The sequence below is a fragment of the Macaca mulatta genome, chromosome 14 (assembly GCF_049350105.2).
Source record: "Macaca mulatta isolate MMU2019108-1 chromosome 14, T2T-MMU8v2.0, whole genome shotgun sequence".
NCBI classification, from domain to species: Eukaryota; Metazoa; Chordata; class Mammalia; order Primates; family Cercopithecidae; genus Macaca; species Macaca mulatta.
The window spans coordinates 19466000-19487654 of record NC_133419.1 but is presented as its reverse complement, the minus strand read 5'-3'; the positions used below and the strand labels follow the sequence as shown (position 1 = coordinate 19487654).

At 43.9% G+C, this 21655-nt stretch overlaps 1 pseudogene; it reads left to right on the top strand.

The window, feature by feature from the left end:
* Positions 1-14827: 14827 nt before the first annotated feature.
* On the top strand, positions 14828-15704 carry LOC100429020 (filamin-binding LIM protein 1 pseudogene; annotated as a pseudogene).
* Positions 15705-21655: the final 5951 nt, after the last annotated feature.

Genomic DNA, 21655 nt, shown 5'->3' with positions numbered 1-21655 from the left:
GGAGGTTAAATGAGATAATGTGTGTCATACGTGCTTGATAAATATTATTTTGGTTCATTGGTAATTTGTATCACATTGCACAATTACGTATTTATTTTTATTATTTCTTTTCTGTGAGCATTGAAACCTGGAAACCTGAAAAACGAATTAGTATACCCATATGAGTGAAACTGTGTTTGAAATATATTACATCCCAAATTCCAACCAAGTGAAAGCAGTTTTAAACTGTAGTATAAAACCTTCTGTCTTGCAAGTGAAATCAGTTAGGGCACACGTTTCTTACAATAACATAAGGTTCTCCCCTCATTTAAATAATGTTCTAATAAGTTTTTTACGACCTCTGTATTACATAAAGCACATGGGGTCAGACATAGCATGCCCAGCTAGCACAGTTTGTCCAGTCATAAACATTTAAATGTGACTAGGTGTTATCCCAAAATTCACCTTTCCCCAAAACACTGGCAAATTGCATTGCAGTCCTAAAACTGAGTGCAGATGGTGAGATACTCAGGGATCTGACAGTATCTTTTACATAAACTCTTTAATTGGAGTATAACATTCATAAAGAGAAGTGAAAAAACCACAAGTTGTACGTTTTTGTAAATTTTCACCAAGTTAACACACCTGTGCAGAGGTGTTCTCGAAGGTTCGAGAATTCTGTAATAAATATGTTTTATCATTGGGGGAGGGGGATAGAAAGGGATATCGTGAATCTGAAAGAAGACAGTGGAGATTTCCCAGACAAGATAGCAATTGCCTTTGATATGCAAATGTGATTTTGAATTATCAAATGGAGATATTGTAAAATGATAAATTGGAATCAGATTACCAATGCAAAAGTTATATCACCATTTGCCACTTGATGTGTGATCTTGGACAATTTACATCAAGCGCCTCAGGAAAAAAAGAAAAGGAAATTTTATACAGCAAGGGAGCTGGATCAGAATAGCTAAGGGATGCTGTCACACAGCCCCAGGACTCACACCAGCAAGGAGGGTAGGTCTGTGGGAAAGCCTACAGAACGAGAGAAAGCAGGGTATCTGGGGGCAGCAGGCAGGGTGATGAACCAAAAAGCTGTGAAGATAGCTCGGTTCTGAACAGAAAGCCACAGGGGTGTGCCTGGCATCCAAACAGGACATGACCTGATTTTTTTTTTAGAGACCAGAGTAAGGTCTAAGAGTGATTGCTTGTTTGATGTGGGTCTAGAGAGAGGAACGAGAGAAACTGCAGCCACAGGAATCATAATCCCAGAGGTCAGAGTCTTGAAAGGCCTGTGCACTAAAGGAGGGGGACTCGTTTAGGGCTTTATCCAAGGCCTAGTGACTGGAGCACCTTATAGCTTATGAATGACCTCAAATGTGTATGTTTAGGCCCGACATTCCCTCACACTGCAATAAGATGTAAGTGCGCATTTGAGTCAACCTGACTACTGAATGAGAGAAAGAGATACTACAGTACCGAGGGGGAAAGGAATGCGGCAGACTGGGTCTCGGAACCGAAACATGGCAGAGGAGTCCCCTTTTGGATGATAGCAACAGGGAGTTCCCCCAAATCCAGCCAGTAACCTGATTTGTCACAGCTGGACGGCTGGGTCTCTCATTTCTTTTTCATTGTCTCAATCCTGTAAATGGCTTATCATCTTTGAAAGGAGACGATTTGGTTTCTCATTCCTTGATTGGTTGCAGAAGATCTATCAGCATACACAATCCAGCAGGACAATTATGGTGAAAAAGTGTGACCCAGTGTTCTTACTTTCATCAAACGTCTCTTGTTGATGGGTAAAGGATATGAAATAAGCAAACCAGGGATGGCAAATCTGTGGGTTTCCCAGGGCCTAAACTTGACCTCAGAATCCTTCTCAACACAGTGCATCAGGCAGCCATTAGGAACTGTTTGGAGCTTGCCCAAGATACAAATCTATTTTGGCATACCTGGACTCAGCCCTGATGTCTTGCTATAATTAATGCACCTTTCCTATCCACTTCTCCCAAGCCCAGTGTAAAGGGTGTCAGATAGGAAATTATGCCCAGCTTCAGCCCTGCATATTCAAATTAAGCCCTGGATAGGTAACAATTGCCTATTTAGGGAACTGTTCTCATATTTCTGAGTTTATAACTGATTTATGACCTATAAATAGTCACATCAACCTCATTGCTGAATAATTTACATACTGAGGTCGTGCTCTTTGAATGAACCTGACACCCATTAGTGTTAAACCAACCAGCCGTGTGCATTCAAGCTAGAACACATGGAGAACCACACCCCAAAGCAGTTGGAATGGAGAAGCAGAAGGCCTAGATTTTATTCTCTCGTTTTAAGTCCAGCCAATTACTTTCCTTTTAGCCCCATTTTCTTTCTCTCTAAAATAGGATTTTATTTCCTCATAAGTGGCAATGTTAGGAGAACAATTTAAATAATAAATGGGCTGGGCACAGTGGGTCACGCCTATAATCCCAACACTTTGAGAGGCCGAGGTGGGTGGATCAACTGAGACTAGGAGTTCGAGACCAACCTGGCCAACATGGCGAAACCCCATCTCTACTAAAAATACAAAATACTAACTGGGCATAGTGGAGCGTGCCTGTAATCCCAGCTACTTGGGAGGCTGAGGCAGGAGAATCACTTGAACCCAGGAGTCAGACATTGCAGTGAGTTGAGATTGCACCACTGCATTCCAACCTGGGTGGCAGAGAGTGACTCTGTCTCAAAAAAATTTAAAAAAACAAAAATTTTTAAAATGTCTTCAAGGTTCTCAGAACTCAAAAACTTAAGACAAAAAGCATCATTTCTGTAGCTGTATCCTTCTTTGATGAAAGCCTTATTATCCTAGTGCTAAACAGAGGTTGATAATTTGTGTTTTATACTTCATTATGCAAAAAAACCCCAAATCTTTTCAGTACTATAATGTTGATGAGATGAGATGGGAGGGATACAGTCCACATTGTTCCCACCTGTAAAATGGACTTGCCATACCATTCATTTCCCTCTCCTTGCTTACAGAGAACTGATGAGATAGAAGTTGCAGATGACCAAGATTACTGAAAACGGGCTCTGTGAGTGAAAGAAAGAGGAATGGATTAAATTTAAAATGACACTACTTCAACCATCTCAGCATCAGGGTTGGTGGACAAAACTAGAGGTAATAGTAGGTTGGGGACTTGGGTCTAAGAATTGCTTTGGTGGATATGGAGATGACACAGAGAAGAAGGGACCTGAAACATTATGGTCTAACCTAGTGAGAGTCAGAATTTAAAGACAAGAAGCATATTCCAATAGCCACTTGGGGAGTTTTGAGTCCCTGAAGGTACAGGTATTATGAGTTTCAGAGCCACACACACTTTATTTTAATACTAGTTCCTCAATTAGCATAAGCATAAACTTATTATTTTTCCAAGTACATTGAGTTGTCGCTGTTCATCTAATAGAAAAGAAAAACTCATTCCAATTCCAATCTGTATGAATATTATATTTCCTTTGATAAACGTCAGTGGGTTGATGGGAACGGATTCATTCCAAGTGGAAATGCTCAAACCTAAGCTTTGTGACTAACTGTGCCTAAAGACAGCTCATTTCTTACTGGAGTGTCCTCGCCTCAGCAGCTCAGGCAAAACCAAAAAGATCACAGAGCAAAACCAATGGAGAGTATGACAACATTAACACAGAAATTTTATGTTCACATGTTACTGGAACCTAATTCAATTTACGAAAATGGTGTTTTAAAGAAACATGTTTTGTCCTGAGTAATTGTGTATAACCAGAAAAATCAAACAAATAAAATTGACAGTAGCCAATACAAGTGGGCCCTGTTTCCAATTTTTAAAAATGAACTCTGGGCCGGGCACGGTGGCTCACGCCTGTAATCCCAGCACTTTGGGAGGCCAAGACGGGCGGATCACAAGGTCAGGAGATCGAGACCATCCTGGCTAACACGGTGAAACCCCGTCTCTACTAAAAAATACAAAAAACTAGCCGGGCGAGGTGGCGGGCGCCTGTAGTCCCAGCTACTCGGGAGGCTGAGGCAGGAGAATGGCGTAAACCCGGGAGGCGGAGCTTGCAGTGAGCCGAGATCCGGCCACTGCACTCCAGCCTGGGCGACAGAGCAAGACTCCGTTTCAAAAAAATATATATATATATATGAACTCTTGAAATGAGGGTGGGCTGGGCGTGGTGGCTCACACCTGCAATCCCAGCACTTTTGGAGGCCGAGGCAGGCTGATCACCTGAGATCGGGAGTTCAAGACCAGCTTGATCAACATGGAGAAACCCCGTCTCTACTAAAAGATACAAAATTAGCCAGGCTTGGTGGCACATGCCTGTCGTCCCAGCTACTCAGGAAGCTGAGGCAGGAGAATCACTTGAACCTGGGAGGCAGAGGTTGTGGTGAGCCGAGATTGTGCCATTGCACTCCAGCCTGGGCAACAAGAGCAAAACTCTGTCTCAAAAAACAAAACAAAACAAACAAAAAAAAAAAAAGAAAGAAAGAAAGAAAGGAAGGAAGGAAGGAAGATGTGTTCAGATATAATATTTTCCATTAAAGTTTTTATTTTTTATTTTACCAAACGTATAATTTCAGGGAAATTGTATCTTCATTGCTGGTTGGATTTCATGGAAATAGCTCCCAAAGCTATAAATTTAAGTTTCTCTGTTTTCTCAGGTGCATTTAGCTTTTTGACACATCAGGGTGTCTTAAATTTCTGTGCTCTGGGAATCCAGGTCCCAGTTCTGCTATTAGCTAGTTGTGCACTTGAAAAAGTCACTGACTTAACAGGCTTCCATTTTTTTCATCTTAAAATACCTGTATCTTACCACACTAGGATAGTTGGTGGATTTAAAGTAGGGATCCCTAACGTTTTCCTAACAAGTATTTTTTTTCTCATGAAGGCTTATTGTTAATTGTTAACGATAAAAATAACAACTGCCATTTACTAAGCATTCTGGGCCAGATGTTTTGTACATATTTAAAATTTTATAGATAAGAAAACTGAGGCACCGAGGGGTTAAGTAAATTGCCTAAGGTCACATAAATAGTACATGGCAAAACTGGGATGCCTGCCCACAGCTACTTAGATTCAGCTTCTGCTTTCTCATGGGAATTCCCATGAGCCACAGGGAAGGAAGTGTGGGGCAGCACCGCGTTGAGATGAACCAGGCAAGGCCTTAAGGAGAATGGATGGATCCTGAGACAAAGGTCTCCGAAGAAGAGCAACTCATTTTCTCTTTGGCAAAAAAAGAAGTCAGTCTTCATCCTACTTAACAAGATGCGTGGTATGATGGAAAATGTGGGGTTTGGAGTTAGAAAGGCCTGGGTTAGAATCTTCACTAAGTTTGATCAGGCTCGGTGGTTCATGCCTATAATCCCAGCACTTTGGGAGGCCGAGGCAGTCAGATCACTTCAGGTCAGGAGTTTGAGACCAGCCTGGCCAACATGGTGAAACCCCACTCTACTAAAAATACAAAAAAAGTAGCTAGGCGTGGTGGTGGACGCCTGTAATCTCGGCTACTTGGGAGGCTGAGGTGGGATAATTGCTTGAACATGGGAGGTGGAGGTTGCAGTGAGCCAAGATCATGCCAGTGCACTCCAGCCTGGGCAACAGAGCGAGACTCCATCTCAAAAAAAAAAAAAAAAAAAAAAAAGAATCTTCACTAAGTTACTACTTAGTTGAGGGGCTTTGGACAGGTGACTTATCCACTCTTTGCCTCATATGTCTTATCAAGGAAATAGGATGGGATAGGATGTGAAATGAGAATAGGATAATAATATTGGCAGAGCTGTTTCAGTGGGTAGAAATAATTCGTGCAAAGTGTCTTGAAGGCACATGAAGGCATACAGTACATGGCAGGCAAAATATCAAATCCTTCTGTAAGTGCTTTCCTAAAGTATGTTGTTAATAGGCATTAGGCAATAAAAAGAGAAAGGATGGAAGAAGTTTTAAGGGCGGGGACAGTTTGGCAGTCAAGTAAATCTGGGAAGATGCTGTTAAGCAAAATTAAACTCCTTTACTGCAGGACTTCTCAGAGCCTTTAAATTGCAAAGATGCAATAGGAATCTCCAAGAGGAAGCTTTTTATCAATTTATTTTGAGTCTCAATTTATTTTGGCCCATTTTAATGGTGTTTCTTACAGGACTGGTGTTTCTGTGGGCACGTATCAGGAAGCACTGATCTGGTGGCTCTTGGAGGAAAAAGCTGGCTTACTCAGGTCCAGTCATCATGGTGCATTTCCTGTTTTGTAGTACCTCTAGAACTGTCTCTCTTTTCTATCTATTTCTCCCAAAAATAGGATTTCTCCTCCTTACAAATGTCATAGAAGGAAGCTCTAAAGAGTGATTTCCAGCATCCATACGAGTGATTTCCAGCATCCATACGAGTGATTTCCAGCATCCATACGAGTGATTTCCAGCATCCATACAAGTGAAAAGTTCAGCTCCCAACAGGAGCAGACAACGTCCGCAAAGCAAACCAAGCAAGACCCATGGGGCCAAGGCATTAAGTGGTTTCTCAGGGTGGTGGAACGTGGCTGCTTCCCTGCTTCTCCCAGAGAAGCTTTAAATGTGCAGGTAAGTCCCCAGACCACCAGAAAGCACCAACATGGGGAAAACAGACCCAGTCACTGGCCCAGAGAGTCAGAAATCAGCCCATCCAGGTGACCCCACTTAGGCTCCTGTTCATGCACTTGTCAAAGGCCAGCCCAGCCCAAGGAGGGGGAAAGAATTAGACAGAGGATCAGCTTTTTATTTTCATGTACAAAGCACTTGCCCTCGGGTTATAAATGTTATTGCATTTGTGTAGCACTTTACTGCTGCCCTCAGCTTGCAAGCATCACAGGATCCCAGTGGCAGTACTTCCCTAACCCTTGATCAATAGCTTATTTCTATCGCTTTCAGTCTCAGCTGCCAATCCGTTCTGTATAACGTGGGAGGCAGACTTCGCTGCTCTCCAGCTGTACATGCTATGAATGTAAACGGTGCAAGTAACATATGTATTATATGTATGTGTGTGTGTGCACTGAATGGGGGACATGAGACTTTTGAACAAGGAATAACAAAAATGGGACCCTTGTTCTGGGAGACTCCCATAAAGCTGGGAGTTTTCTTTCTAGTTTCTCTCTCCTTTTCTCTCTTTCCCTCTCTCTGAAACGATGTACTTGGTATTCTGTCATGTGGCAGGAGAAATTCTCTCTTAAGTTTCTGTGTTTTTATTTGATACATATTTGGGGGAGCAGGTGAAAAGTGAATGGAAAGATCTAAATTCCAAGAAAGAAAGGGTTATGTCCATCTTATTTGTCACCCCTGTATTCCCAGCACTTACACTGAGCATAGCACAAAATAGGTGCTCAGGAAGTATTTGTTGACTAAATGAACGAATTCAGGAATGGGAGGATAAGAGGGCCCCAGAACAATCCTCTGGAACTGCCTGAGCAAAGAGGCAAAGGCCTTGTGTGGCTGGCTGCAAGGGGCACCACAAAAGGTTTAATGGGCATCTACTTTATTTATTTTATTTTTATTATTTTTATTTTTATTTTTTGAGATGGAGTCTTGCTCTGTCTCCAGGCTGGAGTGCAGTGGCATGATCTCGGCTCACTGCAACCTCCGCCCCCTGGTTTCAAGTGGTTCTCCTGCCTCAGCCTCCTGAGTAGTTGAGATTACAGGCGCCCACCACCACACCCAGCTAATTTTTGTATTTTTAGTAGAGACAGTGTTTCACCACGTTGGCCAGGATGGTCTGGATCTCCCGACCTCATGATCCAACCGCCTCCGCCTCCCAAAGTGCTGGGATTACAGGTGTGAGACACTGCTTCCAGCTGGGATTCTACTTTATTTAAGTCTCACTCTAGGCACCTTGGGAACCACAGAGAAATGAGATCATAAGCATAACCAGATACTACCGTTCCAGTTTTCCGGGGAGCAGAGTCAGCCAAGAAACTGCTTAGGGGACAAATTCCTCATCTCACCTTCTTTCCCTCACCTCTGAAGCTAGTTTTAAGACAAACCCACTCTGGGAGACACTTTGAAGGATGAAGGAGGACCCCAAAGCTCCGTGACATTCTCCAGCTCCAGGAAGATGACTCCATCTCGCAGTAAGGCAGCCAGGACTGCCCTTGTCTGAACCTACGTCCTTGAGGCTCAGCCAAACCTCTCCTTCCGTGGCAGAGGGATGTTTAGGTGACATTCTTCTCCCTGCCACTCAGCATCTTTTAAACAATCCTCCTCCACCTTGGGAGAATATGCATGAACTCACTGCAGTCTAGGACGACGGAAGCTGAAAATTGTCTTTCTCCCTGGGAGTGAAATTGGTCACAAGGGGAAAAACACACCTCCCCTGAAAAATAAGAATCTGGGGCCAGGCGCGGTGGCTCATGCCTGTAATCCCAGCACTTTGGGAGGCCAAGGCGGGCAGATCACCTGAGGTCAGTAGTTCAGGACTAGCCTAGCTAACATTTTAGTAGAAACCCCGTTTCTACTAAAAATACAAAACTTAGCCAGGCGTGGTGGCACACACCTGTAATCCCAGCTACTCAGGAGACTGAGGCAGGAGAATCGCTGGAACTCAGGAGGCAGAGGTTGCAGTGAGCAGAAATCGTGCCACTGCACTGCAGCCTGAGCGACAGAGCAAGACTTGTCTCCAAAAAAAAAAAAAAAAAAAAAGAATCTGGGATGACTGCAGGTTCTTTCAGGCAAAGTTCTTTTGCTTGCCGTGGTAGAAATCCATGTCAAGTGGAATTAGTGAAGAAGGGACCTCGTTCAAAGGATATCAGGGTATGTTTCAGGGCAGGGGCATTGGGCTCAGAAGGACCGGGTGCCAAACCCTGGAAGATGGACTCCCCAGGAATCCTTGGAAGCAGCGACACCCCATGTTTGGCTGCTGCCAGCTGCACTTGAGTTTCCTCGGCCTGCTCACCCCAGCCTCAGGGGCCTGTGACGGGAGGGGAGGAGGTTGGCACAGGCCCTTGGCTCTGCAGCACACCGCCTGTAGTGCACCATGAATTAATATTTTTAATAAATCCTGTAATTATCTTGTGAACAGAACATTTTTGTTGCACTATGTTTTTCGGTGTTAAAAGCATTAATTTGTTCGATATAAACATTAAAAATATACCATCGTCTTTGTAACCTTGTTTCTTTATTTTCTTCATGGAAAGTGGGCTCTAAGGACCCAACTAAGAGGTACGCTTGGCTTTGCGTAGCCACCCCAAGTGGCCAGCCAGACTGCGGCCAGCTCTCAGACCCGGGTTGGAATGTCTAGGAGAGATGTTCACCTGGCATACTTAACTGTTAGACCTCAAGATCCCTTTTCCATGCAAGGAAAATCCTCTTCCTGGGCTCACCTTGTGCAGAATCTCAGATACTACAGGTCTCCAACCAGCTGAGCAGGGGACTCCCAGGGCTGTGGAATCTCAGGGGAGCTCACCTGGCAGCTCAACTTTCCTAAGTGTGTACGACTCTGCTTCCTCCCAATTCTTGTCTCTCTAGTACATCGCTATCTTCTCTTGATCCTGAAATTTTTTTGTTTGTAATGTTTTGTTTTATCATATGTTTTGCGTTCCCTCAAATCCTTTGTGGCAGGACAAAAGACCAAAAAGTTGAATAAATATCGGGTTTGTACTTAATGTCATCAAATCAACATACATCTTGTAGGCGCCTCAGGAGCCTAGCCAACCTCCAAGAGGGCTTGGTCCAAGTCAGAATTAATTTGTCCTTCTTCCTTCCCTCCCTCCGTTCCTTCTTCCCTCCCTCTCTTCCTCCCTCCCTCCTTTCTTCCCTCCTCCCCTCCCTTGCTATCTTTCTCTTTGCTTCCTTTTTTTTGTTTTCTTTTTTTTTTTGAGACGGAGTCTCGCTTGGTCACCCAGGCTGGAGTGCAGTGGCCGGATCTCGGCTCACTGCAAGCTCCACCTCCCGGGTTTACGCCATTCTCCTGCCTCAGCCTCCCGAGCAGCCGGGACTACAGGTGCCCGCCACCTCGCCCGGCTAGTTTTTTGTATTTTTTAGTAGAGACGGGGTTTCACCGTGTTAGCCAGGATGGTCTTGATCTCCTGACCTCGTGATCCGCCCGTCTCGGCCTCCCAAAGTGCTGGGTTTACAGGCTTGAGCCACTGCACCCGGCCCCTTTTTCTTGTTTTCTATGAGTAACTTTTTTTGTGGAAGCAATACAAATGTCTTTAAAAACACTTCTTAACCACTGAAGTATGACCAAAAGAATAAAAACAATTCAAATTCCCACCACATCCCCCCTAAGAGATAATTACTGTTAATATTTTGGTCTACAACTTTCCAGATAATTTTCAATCAAATTAGCCTCACTGTGAAAATAACCCTACTGTAATGCTGACTTATATCCTATTTTTTAACTTGGCAACATGTTATGTTTCTTTGCACATTATTGCATTTTCTTCTGGAAACATTTTATTTTCTAAACTGGAATCAACTTTGTTTTTCTGATATATAAAATATTTAACCAATACAGAGAAATAGAGTCCCTCATAATCCCACTTCCTAAAAATAATCACTATTAATTTTTAAAATCCTTCAAGTTTTTATGTATGTGTAATCATACATTTATATAGACAGAACCCTAACACATCGTTGGATAGTGTTTGGTAAACCGCTTTTTCCTTCTTAACACTAGATCATGAGTGTCTTCCCACATCAATACATCATGTGGCGGAGCACAGTGGCTCATGCCTGTAATCCCAGCAGGTGGGCGGATCACCTGAGGTCAGGAGTTCGAGACCAGCCTGCCCAACATGGTGAAACCCTGTCTCAACTAAAACTACAAAAATTAGCTGGGCATGGTGGCATGCGCCTGTAATCCCAGCTACCCAAGAGGCTGAGGCAGGAGAATCACTGGAACCCAGGAGGCAGAGGCTGCAGTGAGCCAAAAAGAATGCACTATCCTTCTTGATGGCTACATTGAATTCTATTCCATTGAATAAATGGACCATAACTTATTTAACCAATCACTTCTTGTTGGAAACATATTCTAATTTTTCAATTTTTAACTATTATAAGGAATTATTATTTTTTCAATTTTTCACTATTATAAGGAATACTGTGCTCCTTATAATGATGTAAGCATCATTGTGTATGCTTCTTTGTCACATGTCTGATTATTCCTTTAGAAAAAAATTCCTAGAAGAAGAGTTGCTGAGAAAAAAAGATACATCTTTTAAAATTTAATCATATTAATGAACAGTCCTCCAGAAAATGGCACCAATTTACATTTCACCAATATGTGTAAGATAAACTGATTTTCCACACCATCTCCAACATTGACCATTATCACTCTTTTTTATCTTTGCTAGTAAGACGGCTGAAAATGAGATTTCATTTTGGTTTCAATCTGTAAGTCTTTGATTATCAGTGAGGTTGAAGCATGCTTTTATATCTTTATTTGTCCAATTTAGTTTATGAATTACCTAATTACCTATTCATGTGTTTTGCCTATTTTATTTTATAAAAGCATTCTTCTTTTCTTATTGATTGGTAAAAGTCCTTTATATATCAAGGCTGTTAACCTTGATATCTATGTTGAAATTGTTTTTTCTCACTTAGTTCATTGTATCTTTTGCCATAGAAAATTTTCATTTTTATATGTTTGGTGGGTTTTCTTTTGAAATGCGGTCTCATTCTGTCACCCAGGCTGGAGTGCAGTGGCATAATCTCAGCTCACTGGAACCTCTGGCTCCCGGGTTCAAGCTATTCTCCTGCCTCAGCTTCCGGAGTAGTTGGGACTACAGGTGTGCGCCACCACGCCCAGCTAATTTTGTATTTTTAGTAGAGACAGGGTTCCATCATGCTGGCCAGGCTGGTCTCAAACTCCTGACTTCAAGTGATCCACCCACCTCAGCCTCCCAAAGTGTATTTTTATGTATTTGTACCAGCCTGAGCAAACAAAAAGCCAAGTAACGGCCTTAAACCATACAATATTAGCTGTTTAATTAACCTGAAATTCAGAAGTAGGTGGTCACAGGATTGGTCTGGTGGTTCAGAGATGACATCAGTCTCTGTATGTCCTTCAGATTTGCCATTTAGTGTATGTTGACAGTGCCTCCCCTCAGTGAGACAAAATGCCTGCTACACCTTTAAATATCACATCCTCGTACTCTGATTAGGAAGGACAAGGATTTAAAAAAAAAGGAGAATAAGGACAAGGAATTTTTTTGCCGTCTCACAGATCTGCTATTTTCATCGGAGAGGAAATTCTCTCCCAGAAGGTCCCAGTAGATTTTTACTTACATCTCTTACTGGTAACCAGTAGTGTGTGCTGGAATAATCAAACCTGCCAATCACTTCCTCTATGACTTGTGGCTTAACACCGCATTACCAAAAGACCTCCCTGTCCCCAAATTCTCTTTTTTTTCTTTTTGAGACCGAGTCTCACTATGTTGCCAGGCTGGAGTGCAGTGGCACAATCTCGGCTCACTGCAACCTCCGCCTCCTGGGTTCAAGCGATTCTCTTGCCTCAGCCTCCCGAGTAGCTGGGACTATAAGCACATGCCACAATGTCCAGCTAGTTTTTGTATTTTTAGTAGAGATGAGGTTTCACCATGTTGGCCAGGATGGTCTCGATCTCTTGACCTCATGATCCACCTGCCTTGGCCTCCCAAAGTGCTGGGATTACAGGCATCAGCCACCATGCCTGGTCCCCACATTCTTTTAAAATGTAATCCACTACTATGTCCTAGAACTTTTGAGTTTTTATTTGTTTTATTTCCAAATCCTTAAACTATCTGGAATTTATTTAGGAGTATAGTATGAGATAACTTTGCTTTTTTTTCCAAAGGATATCCGATGTACGGACAACTTTTATTAAATAATCAATATTTTCCCCATCAAGTTGAAATACCATCTTCATTACTTACCAAATTCTCCTAAATTCATGGGTCTAGCTCCATGGATCTGTCTTTTCTTGCTCCAGTACCACAATGTTTTCATCACTACAGTTTCATAGCAGGTAGCACAAGTTATTCTTCCTTCGTTATTTTCTTGGCTATTCTTTATTTGTTTATTCTTCTAGATAAACATTAGGATTAGTTTAACTAGTCCCCCCCACCCACCAATGAATGTTTTCTTTAGCATTTTGATTTGACTTACATTAAACTTATAGATTAACTTTAGAAGACTTCACATCTTTACCAATATTTAGTCTTTCCTCCCAGGACCTTGGACGGTGCCTCTCCACTTTTCATCTTCTTTTACGCCCTTTAGCAAAGTTTATCATGTCTTCATAAATATCTTGCACATTTTTGTTAAGCTTATTTATATGTATTTTATTTTTTATGCTGATTGTAAATGGGATATCTTATACCAATAGGAAAACTCAGAAAGGATCATTTGTTCATTTCTTAAATATATTCTATTTGGCTGGGTGAAGTGGCTGACCCCTGGAATCCCAGCACTTTGGGAGGCAGGGGCGGGAGGATCACCTGAGGTCAGGAGTTCAAAACCAGCCTAGCCAACATGGCAAAACCGGGTCTCTACTAAAAATACAAAAATTAGCCAGGTGTGGTGGCGGGTGCCTGTAATCCCAGCTACTTGGGAGGCTGAGGCAGGAGATCGCTTGAACCCAGGAGGCTGAGGTTGCAGTGAGCTGAGATCATGCCACTGCGCTCTAGCCTGGGTGACAGAGCAAGACTCCATCTCGAAAAAATAAATAAATAAATATATGTACGTGTGTGTGTGTGTGTGTGTGTGTGTGTGTATTTTTTCTATTTGGCTATGATTATTTGAAAATATTCCTTGATTTAATTTGCTAATATTTATTTGTCATTTATTTCCAAGAAAGGTAAGGATGAAATATTTTTATCCTTTGAAGGACTTTTATAATAATGTTTGCAAAGTTTATAAATGAATCAGGGAACTTTCAGTCTTAATATTACTCTAGAAATGTATCATTCAACAAATACAGTAGCCACCAGCCATGTGTGGCAAATGAGCACTTGAAATGTGGCTACAGTGGCCCACTGCTGTAATCCTAGCTTTGGGAGGCTGAGGTGAGTGGGAGTGGATCCCTTGAGTCTGGGAGTTTGAAACCAGCCTGGGCAACACGGCGAAACCCTGTCTCTACTAAAAATACAAAAAATTAGCTGAGCATGGTGATGTGTGCCTCTAGTCACAGCCACCCATGAGGCTGAGATGCCAGAATCATCTGAGCCTAGAAGATCCAGGGCACAGTGAGCTGTGATTACACCACTGCACTCCAACCTGGGCGACAGAGTGAGACCCTGTATAAAAAAGAAGAAGAAGGAGAAGGAGAAATGTAGCTACTGCCAATGAAGAACTAAGTTTATTTTTACTATTATTTTGAGACAGGGTCTCACTCTTGCCCAGGCTGGAGTGCAGTGTTGCATTCATTGCTCACTGCAGCCTCCAACTCCTGGGCTCAAGTGATCCTCCCACCTCAGCCTCCTGAGTTACTGGGATTATAAAGCACACACGATCATGCCTGGCTAATTTTTCTTTTTTCTTTCTGTAGGGATGGAGTCTTGCTGTGTTGCTCAGGCTGGTCTCGAACCCCTGGCCTCACATTATCCTCCCACCTTGGCCTCTCAAAGTGCTAAGATTACAGGCATGAGCCACTCTCCCTAGACAATGTTATTTATCTTTAATATTTAAAATTAAAAACTGATGTTTGACTTAGTTACTGGAAAACTTTTAAGCATTTTGGAACAATGTAGGTATGTGAATCTGCTTTTCAACTGTAAATTTACTTTATAAAATCTAAATCTTCAGAGATAAGTATTTCTGATGAAAACTTAGTGTCTGAATTGAGATACGCTGTAAGTATAAAATACAGAAGAGTCGGAGCCGCCGGGCCCGGGAGGCCTGTGATGTCCACCCCCTCCTCCTGTCCTGGATGGTTAGGACGTGCTTCCTCACCTGGACCTCCTCCCACCCGCTTCACGGTCCCCTCCGGGGCACGTGCCTTCTGAAGAGGAGGCTCCTGCTCCAATGGGGGCCTCACTTATTGCGGACTTAGAGCAGCTGCGCCTGCCTCCGTCCCCACCCCCACCACAGACCCCAGCGGAGGGACCATCGGTCCAGCCTGGGCCGGATACCCTCAGACCCTTGGAAAAAGAGCTGCCGCCTCCCCCAGCAGAGCTTGTTGAGAGAGAGGCGTCCACAGACATCCGTGCCTTCTACCATAAGACTGTGTCCCCCGCAAGAACTGGCTGTAGATGCCATGAAGAGGCAGTACCATGCCCAGTACTCCACGTGCCGTACCAGCCGCCGCCAGCTGGCCGGGCAGAGCTTCTACCAGAAGGATGCGCGACCCCTCTGCGAACCCTGCTGCCAGGACACGCTGCAGAAGTTCAGCAAGTGTGGCGAGGTGGTCCGGGAGCACATCATCAGGGCCCTGGGCCAGGCCTTCCACCCCTCCTGCTTCACGTGTGTGACCCGCGCCTGGTGCATCGGGGATAAAAGCTTTGCCCCGGGCAGCCAGAACGAGGTGTACTCCCTGGACAACTTCTACAGGAAATTTGCCCCCATCTGCAGCATCTGTGAGAATCTCATAATTCCTCGGGATGGGAAGTATGTCTTCAAAATCGAGTGCACTGGAGGAAATTTCCATGAAAATTGCTACAGGTATAAGGACTGCAGGATCCTCCTGTCTATCGAGCCCACGGACCAAGGCTGCTACCCCCTCAACAATCGTCTCTTCTGCAAGGCGTGCCACCTGAAGCAGAGTGCTGCGGGGTGCTGCTGAGAGTGCCCGCCAGTGTCAGGCAGTGAGCGGACCACTAGCCCTGTCTGGGGCCCTTCCCTTACTTGGTTTCCCTTCCTGACTTGCTCTTGCACACTTTCCTTCTGAGCCTCCACAGGGACCAGCCTGCAAGTCGGCGCAGCCTGTCTAGGACACAGCGGGGCTGAGCGCCATCAGACCTTTCACTCCTCCTCTACCCTCTGGGCACCAGAAGGTTCCTGGACCATAAGTGCCACCCCCAGAATTCCTTGCTGGTCCTACCCCATTTCCAGGGAAAAGCTGGGGGGACCCCTACCACTGACTGTAGCTGTCTGGTCGGGGTGCTGAGACCAGCATGGCTTTGCACGGTTGAGCTGTTTGAGTAAAAACTCCAAAGTCCCTTAAAAAGTGCTTTTTAGCCTGAACGCAGTGGCTCACGCCTGTAATCCCAGCACTTTGGGAGGCCAAGGTGGGCGGATCACTTGAGGTCAGGAGTTCAAGACCAGCCTGGCCAACACGGCGAAACCCCGTTTCTACTAAAAATACAAACATTAGCCGGACGTGATGGCACATGCTTATAGTCCCAGCTACTTGGGAGGCTGAGGCAGGAGAATCACTTGAACATGTGAGGCAGAGGTTGCAGTGAGCTGAGCTTATATAACTGCACTCCAGCCTGGGTGACAGAGTGAGACTCCGTCTCAAAAAAAAAAAAAAAAGTTTTTGAAAATGTTGAGGTTGGCTGGCCACAGTGGCTAATGCCTATAATCCCAGCCAAGGCAGGTGGATCACCTGAGGTCAGCAGTTTGAGACCAACCTGGCCAACATGGTGAAACTCCGTCTCTACTAAAAATACAAAAAATTAGCAGTCATCATGGCTGGTGCCTGTAATTCCAGCTACTAGGGAGGCCGAGGCAGGACAATGGCTTGAACCCAGGAAGCAGAGGTTGCAGTGAGTCGAGATCATGCCACTGCACTCCAGCCTGGGCAATAAGAGTGAAACTCCATCTCAAAATAATAAAAAAAGAAAGAAAGAAAGAAAGAAAAGAAAAAGAAAGAAAAGAAAAGAAAATGCTGAGGTTGAAATGATGGGAATCAACATTCTTTGGAGTTAGGGGAGAGAGTGTAATAGCAAACACCTCCCCTTGGTTCACACACATAAAAGAATGGGACCCATTGGGGACACAGTCATGGACTTCCCCATTCTGGAATGTGTGGTGCTAAAGTGAGGCTGGGGCCCAGGCCTAGGAGGAGAAGGTGGCCCATAGATACCCCGGGATATCAGCAGCCCCCGATCTGCCTTCTGGCACCTCCTCCCGGGTGCTGTAGTGAGTCAGCAGGCATAGGGTGAGAGCTTGTTGCATGCTGGACACAGGGCTGAGTGTGCCTCCTGCAGCCTTGAGAGGATCCATGCACCACCCCACCCCAAACACACACAAGCACTTCTCCAGGACAGTTCCAGGAGAGATGTCCCTTCAGTCCCCTAGTTATGACCCCCAAGTCCCACTTGCGCCCTGTAGCCCAGCCTGTCTTGTAACCACTGCCTCCTCAATGCCACATCTAGGAGATTCTTCTTCCCTTTGAAAGAGAATCATCGTCGTTGCTTCATCACTTCTAAGACATTTTGTAGGGCATGGACAAGTTAAACAAAATGTGCTTTCCTCCCTGGGGTCTCGCTGTACCACAGGCTCCTGGGAGAATGTCACAGGGGCCATGCACTGGGTAAGCTTCTCTGTAGAACCCCAGGGGCTTCAGCCCAGAGCACAGAGTCTCACCCTAAGCCTGGAGCAGTGAGCCCCGAACTTCTGCATTCACAGACCACCTGCACAATTTTTTATCATAACCAAAGGTCTCCTGTTCTGTTATGTCACTTAAATCAACATGCTATTTTGTTTTCACTCACTTCTGACTTTAGCCTTGTACTGAGCTGTGTATCCATGCAATCATGTTCACGTGACAGTTATGGCTGTCTTCTTACACATGAAAATAAATGCATAACTCTTAAAAAAAAAAAAAAATACGAGCCAGGAGCGGTGGCTCACGCCTGTAATCCCAGCACTGTGGGAGGCTGAGGGGGAGCAGATCACCTGAGGTCAGGAGTTTGAGACCAGCCTAGCCAACATGGTGAAACCCTGTCTCTGCTAAAATTAGCTGGGCATGGTGGTGGATGCCTGTAATCCCAGCTACTCGGGAGGCTGAGGCGAGATAATCACTTGAACTCAGGAGGTGGAGGTTGCAGTGAGCCTAGATTGCACCATTGCACTCCAGCCTGGGCAGCAAGAGTGAAACTCTGTATCAAAAAAAAAAAAAAAAAAAAAACCCGCAAACCCCGCCCCCCCCAAAAAAGCATACTCAAGTTTGAAGACTTAGTGTGAAAGAAGAATGTAAAACACCCCAATAACAATTTTTATATTGATTGCATGTTGAAATGCTAAATTTTTGAAATATTGAAACATTATGAAAATTAATTTAACTTTTTTTACTTTTTAAAACATGACTACTAAAGGATTTTAAATTATATATGAGGTTTATGTTATATTTCTATTGGACATCACTGCTCTAGATTTTTAAATAATAGCATTTATCTGATTCTTAAAGTCTGCCAGAACTACACTTGTTTTTTATAACTGCATACTGTTTCATCAAATGGATATACTAAGTGTGTCTAACCGATCTGTATCTTTTACTTTATTAAATTTTTTTGTTTGTTTGTTTGTTTGGAGACTGAGTCTCACTCTGTTGCCCAGGCTGGAACACAGTGGCATGATCCTAGCTCACTGCAGCCTTGAACTCCTGGACTCAAGTGATCCTCCCACCTTGGCCTCCCAAAGTGCTGAGATTATAGGCATGAGCCACCACGCCTGGCCCAATCTGATATTTGTGAACATTTAAGTTTTTTCATCCTTTCTTTCTTTTGGTAAATAATTTTGTGTTTAACAAGTTTGTAGCTGTATCTTCGTACAGGGGAGTGACATAATCAGATTTGCTTTCTGAAAATCATTTTGGCTATATTGTAGAGAACATGCTGGCTAAGGGCAAGCATGGATTCAGAGAAACCAGTTAGGATGCCCTTGCAAAAGTTCTGGGGAGATGGGACCAGTGGAGACAGAAAAAAAGGGATACTCTCTGGAGACACTTAGGACATGGAGCCCATAGGACTTGGAATGAATTGGATACTGGAGTCATGGGGAGGGAGTCCAGGATGACTCCCAAGATTCTCGTTGAGCAACCAGAGGTTAGCGAGACAATCACTGAATTGGGAACCCTAAAAAAGGAGTAGTTTGGGGAAATAAACTCCTGAGTTCAGTTTTGGAATGCTCTTGAGATATCCAAGTAGAGATGTGGAATGGCCAGGTGTACAGCAAGAGGAGAGGCAAGGATAGAGATAAAATTTGGGAGTCATTGGTGTACAGATAATATTTAAAGCCTCAATGGGCCAGGCGAGGTGGCTCACGCCTGTAATCTCAGCACTTTTGGAGGCCAAGGTGGGAGGATCACCTGAGGTTGGGAGTTTGAGACCAGCCTGACCAACATGGAGAAACGCCATCTCTACTAAAAATACAAAATTAGCTCGGGGCATGCTTGTAATCCCAGCTACCCTGGAGGCTGAGCCGGGAGAATCACTTGAACCCGGGAGGCAGAGGTTGCGGTGAGCCGAGATCGCACCATTGCACTCCAGCGTGGGCAACAAGAGCAAAACTCCATCTCAAAAATAAAAAATAAATAAAAGTCTCAGTGGGCTTGAATGAGGTTGTCAGAGGAGAGAATGTAGATGGAGAGGCCTGGGTGTTTGGTGGAGAGGGAGGAAGTAGCTAAGACCAAGTGTTGTGCAGCATCAATATTGAAAGCCAGGGAAGGAGGAGTCAGGACTGGAGACTGCTTGAGAGAGGCCAGAGGTATAGATAGAAACAAAGCCAAGAGTGGTGTGGGGCTCACAGAAGCCAAGAAAAGGTGGGCATTTTAGGGAGGGTGCCAACCTCTTGCTGAAAGGTTAAGTGAGATGAGAAACTTAAGCAATGCCTATTGTTCTATCTCACTAATAATCAGTGACATGCAAATTAAAACAATGAGATATCAGTGTTCACCTATTCAATGGTAAAGATTTTCAAGATTAATAATATCCCGTGTGGGCAAAGATGGGGGAAGAGGTACTTTTAGACCCTGTTGGTAGAAATGTAATGGTACCAGCTTTGGGGGTGGTCTTGGCAGCATCTATCAAAATATAAACCACATATACTCTTTTTTTCTCTTTTTAAATTTCCCAGCTACTAGAACTGATACATATACTCTTTAACCCAGCAATTTCTCTTCTAGTTTATTTATCCTAGAGAAATACTGGCTCATGCGCAAGAGATTGCAATTACAATACTGTTCACTGCAGCATTGTTTGTAAAACTGAAACACTGCTAATAACATAAATGTCCTTTGGTAGAAAGAAGACTATGTACATACTATTGAAGACTGGGGAAGTAGTTTAAAAGAATGATGCAAATTTATATACACTTAAATGTAAATGTCCCCAAGACAGCGTAAAGTGAAAAAGTGGCAGACCAATGTGTATAGGAAAGTCCTATTGGTATACATTGTAAAACCTGCATATTTAAATATGTATGTTAAATATATAAATATGTATTTATATATAATATATAATAAATATGTATTTAATATATAATTAATATTTAATATATAAGTATAAATATAAATATATTATATATATATATTTTTTAGATGGAATCTCACTCTGTCGCCCAGGCTGGAGTGCAGTGAAGCAATCTCAGCTCACTGCAACCTCCACCTCCCAGGTTCAAGCAATTCTCCTGCCTCAGCCTCCCAAGTAGGGGGGACTACAGGCATGCACCACCACACCCAGCTAATTTTTGTATTTTTAGTAGAGATGAGGTTTCACTATGTTGGCCGGGCTGGTCTTGAACTCCTGACCTCAGGTGATCCAACCTCCTCGGCCTCCCAAAGTGCTGGGATTACAGGCGTGAGCCACCGCGCCTAGCCCAAATATTTACATTTACATGCATATAAATGCATAGAAAACTGTCTGGAAGGATGTCTAGCAAACTGTTAACAATGATTAGCCTAGAAAGTGGTTTGGAGTGGTAAGGATGGGCGAAGGAAGACTTACCTTTACTCTGTGTACTTTGGAATGGTTTACATTTTTAAAACAAAAAGTTATCTATGAATTTTGTAAGTTTTTGGTTTTTGATGTCCGTGGGATTCTGGAACATGGGAATTACGGGCAGTGAGGTTAGTTAGCCAGGTTGTGTCAGTGATGGGTGATGGGGTGGGAACCATACTGGGAAGGTTTACCTATTTATATATGTGCTATTCTTCCACTATTACCCACATTAGATCTGCAACACTGTGCCTGGGTCAGGATCTGGCGGAGAAGGGCAGGGGGATGGTCAGGAAAGAATACGAGTTTGGCGTTAAAAGACTCAAATGGAGATCCTGGTACCACCATGAGCTAGCTGAGTCTTTTCTTATTTGTCTGTTTCATGAAAGTGTCGATAGAGGGTGGCTGAAGGGTGGAAAGAAAGCGAGATAAAGGGCCAATTTCCTGGGAGAGGTGGTGGAGGAACAGCCTTTCCTCTCTCACTGCCTTGTATAAATAGGAGACACGTGCGTGGCCAGGCACCCCTCCTGCCTCCACTTCAGACATCGTCCAGGGATTGGTGATGTATTCATGGGCTGGGGGGGCAGTGTGAGAATTAAATGAGATGATATTGTGTTATAAACCATACTTAGGGGGTTGCTAACGTTATTATAACATGGGATCTTGCACCACAAAATCTCAATTTTTGCCCCGAATCTTGAAAAGACTGTTTCAAGTGCTCATTCCAGGTAGCCAAGCCTTGCCCAGGACCTGGTCCACAGGACAGGGCAGCTTCATCCCCACAGCCTGCCCCAGCTGACCACTAGTGGCACCCTGGGAAGCTGTGTTGAGAAGGATGCTTGAGGCCGGCGGG